Here is a 6283-nt window from a genome sequence, read left to right as displayed (position 1 = left end):
AAAAAAAAAAAAGAAAAAATTTTGCACACACACACATACAGAAATTGTATATATATCCTTTTTGCAAAAATGCTGGGGTTTTTATTAGTTAGTTTAGAGTCCACAGAGTGAATGAGGTATTGTGGTAAATGTTGCCAGTCAAGAGTAAAGTCGCCAAAGACTCCATTTTCACTTTAGTAACAAAGACCCTGCAACACTCCCCACCCCATATCTTATAAGGTCTAATTAGTGCCTAAATTTGTTTTGTAAATTGGAAGTTTACTTTTAATTTATTTTAATTTTACATTGAATCATTTTGATTGTAATTTTCATTTTCACGAAATAAATTATATATGAAGATCAAAGTGTATCTGTTCCGGCAGATACTGCAAGCAAAGACTATACGTGGGGGCACCTTCACATATAAGACCTTGATCAATGTAGGGGCAACCCTTCATACCAATTGTCACTATCCAGCTCCCCTACTCCCCGGGGAGTTGGTCCCTATTTCCCCTTCACTCCTCACATTAAAAATCGGCCTGGTGACTAATTTGCTCGGTGGGTGAGCAAATAAATACAGCTTTTCTTGGCCTTTTGGCCAAGATCAAATTGTAGTATCTGTTCTTACTATATGCTGTACTTATTGTGATATAAAGTAGGGATCACTTTTCTGTATTAATTTTATGTAAAATGATCACCCACTTTACAACCAGTCAGTCTCAAAGCCATTCAAGTCATTCTCCAGATCATTCAAGTTGTTTTTGAAAGATTCCAGTTATTTTTTAAGCATGCAAGCCATTTTTAAGGTCATTCAATTCATCCTTAAGTTAATTTAAAGTCATTCTAAGTCATTTACTTTTTATTTATTTAAGTCATTTCAGCCCATTTTTCGGTCATTTTAGTTTATCTTTTAGAATTTCATGTCAATCTTACATTCACGCATTCATTCATTCATTACACAAGAGCACGCGACTAATGGCTATCGGCCTTGTTTTTTTATTATATTAACTATTATTGAACCACACACTTGACGAGTAACGTCGTCGAATCGTAAGTTAATCTGCGTAAGGATTGTTCTGATCTTTATGTAAATTTACATCAATATCTGTGTCTGGGTGAGATAAAGATTAGATAGGTTTTCCAACGGTGCTATCTCCTATTCATTGTGGCGTCATATATATATATATATATATATATATATATATATATATAGATTGATAGATAGATAGATAGATAGATAGTGTATATATATATATATATATATATATATATATATATATATATATATATATATATATATATAGTGTATGTATACATTCATTAACGTTTCTTATGTCATTATATTGTTAATTGTTGATTTGTTTCTTTCCATGCTGTTCTTTTCTTGTCTGCTTTTTTGTTTGTGCGTTTTTCTATATTATTTCAGTTTTAATATTGTTCATTGAATTTACTTCGCCATTCTTTCTGTTCCTTTCTTTCATCGCAAATCGCAATTCCCCAGTTTTTTTTTTAATTACCGTCGTTATTATTGTGTGTGCATTGGCATTTATAAAGATGCATCAAATTCTTCGACTGTTACAAACGAATTCAATGCATCTTAGAATTCTTGCTGAATAAAGCCGGCCGATGCTCGAATAAAGAAGTTCAGAAAACGATCATAATATTTTATCATTTCGAATATAGCAATTTTCTCGTAAACTTGCGTGGGGAGAAGGTCGGGCGCAAAATTATGTCAAACGAAATATTTAAAAAAAAAAACATAATTTATGATGAATCTATTTGAAAATCGAACGTATTTTTGAAAAGAGAAAATTTGCAATTTTGTCGAGATTTTCTTCGATTAAAGGCAAATAAAAATATTGAAATACGATTAGATTGTAACTGTTAGTATAAATTTAAGTGATTTCTCGGAGTTAATTTTATTAAAATTACAACTGACAACTTTTTTAAACGCGAAAATAAATATCCCTTGTATCAACGATAATATGGTTATTAGCGTCTCCAACTAGGACACATTTTTCCTTAGAAGATCGGGTTAGGGTTTTGTTTACGTAAACAAATAAAAAACAACATTTATTTGTTATTTTACTTCCAAACAAGTGTTTTCCTTTTCTGTTCCTTTTAATTCCTCCTCGTTATCCTGTTAAGTCTTCACGTTCTCTTTCCCGCTATCGCTTTCTCTGTTTTGAGTCTAAAATGTCACTTAACCTACCACCCCTCCCGCTTAGATGCCATATAACTCCTCCCTCTCCCCTTAAATGTTAACATATTTTATTTTTTAAACAAAGAGTTTTCTCATCTTGCATTTAAGAGTCGGATTTCTTCAGTGAAAGACAAACTTTATTTAGTCACCTGACGCGAGGACTTGTGGTCTGGACAAAAACATTAGCATGTCTAGTGTTGCGATCATGTAAATTTATCGACATCAAAAAAAGTATGTCTGGCTCTTGTTATTGAGCACTCTTAATAACCTCGTTAAATTCACAAGCTTTCTCTCTTGAATACCTTTAGAGAGAGAGAGAGAGAGAGAGAGAGAGAGAGAGAGAGAGAAAGAGAGAGAGAGAGAGAAATAAAAAGGAACAAACCGTATTATGTGTTCATCCACGTTTCGTCTTTATTTCGAGACTTCCTCTGGATGAAACAATGTGATGTGCTATATATATATATATATATATATATATATATATATATATATAGCAAATAAGGTGTAAACCATTATATCTATTTGCTAATGTTTTCTCCTCTGAAGAGATGGTAGACATCGAAATCCTATAGGATAAGTAGTTATAATATTTCAACTGTATTCTTTGTCTTACATAGAATAATCAAAATCTTTTGATTTGAAATTCAAACATTTCACGTTATAATTTTTTAAATTCATTGAATGACTAAAAATTTATTTAATTGCGCTATCTTGTATATCGAGCAATTCTTATTTAGGTGGGTTAGTACTTATAGAATACTAGCAAGGCCACCCAGCGTTGCTTGGGACCGTATAAGACAATGAGAAAAATTTTGAACATGCCTGTTGTTCTTAGGATAGAGGATTTTTTATGTCTATGTATCATTTGCCATCTTGAGCAAAGAAATATTTTACCTACCCTAGGATGGGTATTACACACCATATGTATGAAATAATTATACCTTCATTGGACAGAGAATTTACAGCATCTATGTGAAAAAAAATGCCTAAACTAGGGCGGGTTATGTATTACACATATTTAAAATTATTTAAATAAGTTTATGTTGTGCTAAAATTTCGGCATGTCACAGGTAAGAGTGTGTTTGTTTTTACATCAGAGTGCTGTAGTGAAGAAGCACCGGATTTTTATATAAATGTTATACTACTCGAATATATTACATGATTTTCGATTTTGATAACTTATGTACGTCACAAATAAGAATTTTTTTGTTTTTCATATGGATACTTCACTGTATAAGTACCTTATTTCCTGGGTAGGATACTGTAGAAGTACAATTTTATTAATTGAAAAAATGAAAGAACTCGATACTTGGAAGTAATTTTCTGTTGTGCTAAATTTTCTGTGCGTCTAAAGTAAGAATTTGTTATTCCATCTATTGCTATAGTGAAGAAGCATTCAAAAGTCATACTATTCGATTATATAACGTGATTTTCTGTTTTAATGATTTTTATGCTCGTCACAGGTAGGATTCGATTTGTTCTTCATATGAGTACTATACAACACAAGTACCTTATTTCTTGGGTGGGATAATATACAAGTACCTTGTTTTAATATATAGATGAAACTACTCGATGATTTTACATAATTTTCTGTTGTGCGAACTTTTCCGTATGTCGGTTTGTTTTTATAATAGAGTGCTATAATAAAGAATCACCTTATTTCTTATATAAATGTCATACTACTCGAATATATTATATAATTTTCGGTTTAGACAACTTTTATGTACGCCACGGGTAAAATTTTCTTTGTTTTTCATATGGGTACTATACTGTACAAGTACCTTATTTCTTGGGTAGGATACTTTACAAATACCTTTTTCTCATGTAAAAATGAAAAAACTCGATACGTTTATGTAATTTTCTGCTGTGTTACATTTTCTGTACGCCAGGGGTAAGGATTTGTTTGTTTTGTGATCTGGGTGCTATAGTGAAGAAGCACCTTATTTCTCATATGTAAGTCATACTACTCGAATATTAAACGTGATTTTCGGTTATAATAACTTTCATTTATGTCACAGGTAAGATTTTCTTTGTTTTTTCATGAGTACTATACTAAACAAGTACCTTACTACTTTGATAGAATTTCTTTTTGGAATATGACTATACAAATATGCAAACATATAATACATAAAATTTTTATTGATCAGTTAATTAGTATAGGAGTGAATCCAATACATACAAATATATAAGTATATACGTATGCTAATCATTCATAGTGATCGGTTAACAAGATTAGGAGTGATTCCAATATATAAAAATATATAAACATATACACATAATTAAAATTCATAATGATCGATTAATTAGTTTAGGAGCGAATCCAATACATACAAATATATAAGCATATACATATAATTAAAATTCATAATGATCGGTTAACTAGTTTAAGAGTGAATTCAATGCATACAAATATATAAACATATGCACATAATTAAAATTCATAATCATCGGTTCATTAGTTTAGGAGCGAATCTAATACATAAAATATATAAGCATATAAACATAATTAAAATTCATAATGATCGGTTAACTAGTTTAGGAATGATTCCGATACATAAAAACATATAATCATATACACATAATTAAACTTCATAATGATCGGTTAATTAGTTTGGGGATGAATCCAAGGCGTAGAAATATATGAACATATACACATAATTATAATTCATAATGATCGGTTAATTAGTTTGAACCCTTTTTTGAAGCCCTTAGCAATTATTTTTATCGATTAAAAGTCCCCTAATAAAATTCTGCACCAAAAATGCAATCTTTTGAGTTATCGCACGTTTTCCAACGATCATCTGTCTAGGAGGAGTAACCACTTATCAAGGCCCGAAGGCCACTCGAGAATAAGGGTTAATGAGTGTATGGTAGTTGCTGAGATAATAGCGCATTAATGATTAGTGCTGAAAATGTGGTAGAAATGAATTTTTTTAGAGGAGCGGCTCAAAAAGAATTTATTTACCTTAGACTTGAAGACTATATTGTAGTCAGCTAGAAAGTGGAACAGAATTCTACAGGCGGACAGTTCTAGGAAAGAAGCTTTGTTCATGGAAGTTGCGTTTAGACTTACGCACAGATAGCGAATGGGGGCAGTTGTTGATTGTTGCTGGAGCTAGAAAAGTGTTTGTTTGTGAAGGTTTGACAAGGGAGGATCACAGATTGACGTTCAGACGAGTACTTGCCATGAAAATAGATGTTTCTAAAGCAGAGACAGGTTCGCAACGTCTCTTCTACGGAAATAATACTACAAGGAAGAAAATAATAATAATAAAATAATAAATAATAATGGCAATGCCATTCATCACATTCCATTTGTATTTGCTTACAATATCACGTCCGCTGATATTTGGGCTTCATGATGAATGCCCTGGAAAAGTCATTTCTGATTAATGTTTAGTTTTAAAATATGGAAACGAGGAAATGATTTGGGACGATTTTTTATAGTACTTCTTCTTTTATCATAAATTGAGCTCATTAATAAGAAAAAATTGAAATAAAATGGTGAGGTACATTCGGGCTTGAACACGGGATCACCCGATCTGTAGGCGAAGGCTCTATCATTAAGGTACATCTCCAGATGACAATAAATCGGCTTTTTTTTTTCAAGAAGAAATTTATTGAAATTTTATTATCTCCCTTGTTGGCGTAATGTAAAATAGGGCACTCAGAAAAAAGGACATTCAGATTATTTTCAGTCTTTGGAGGAAATTCATGTAGTAGGAGACTCTGATCTCATTGGGTTATGTTTGCTGCAAAGTTCTTGTCAAGAATTTGGCTTTGTCAGACGCTGACGAAATCACCTCAAGTGATGATGGTCAAAATAGATGACACGCGTCTGTTTATGACCTTGTTTTCTATTTGCCAAAACTCATGGGAACCGAGCCCCTGTTCTTCTACTTTGAACTTGATGGAATGAACATACAACACTCTCGCATTTTCTATAATCCTCTTGCAGTGATTGCTGGCAATTCTCTAGGTAGTATTTTTTAAACATCTATTATGTTTAAAGCAATTGAAGTAGTGGTTTCCCTGTGCAATGGCGGCAGCACATTTAGGAGAGTACCAAGGCTGGTTGTTTGGTTTCTGTTGGAATTTTTG

At 31.9% G+C, this 6283-nt stretch overlaps 1 pseudogene; it reads left to right on the top strand.

The window, feature by feature from the left end:
* Positions 1-557: 557 nt before the first annotated feature.
* Positions 558-682, top strand: LOC145297161 (U2 spliceosomal RNA; annotated as a pseudogene).
* The last annotated feature ends 5601 nt before the right edge of the window (positions 683-6283 follow it).

This window comes from Euprymna scolopes, chromosome 17, assembly GCF_053919585.1.
Source record: "Euprymna scolopes isolate OS-2025 chromosome 17, ASM5391958v1, whole genome shotgun sequence".
NCBI classification, from domain to species: domain Eukaryota; kingdom Metazoa; phylum Mollusca; class Cephalopoda; order Sepiida; family Sepiolidae; genus Euprymna; species Euprymna scolopes.
This window is presented reverse-complemented; position numbering and strand designations above follow the sequence as displayed.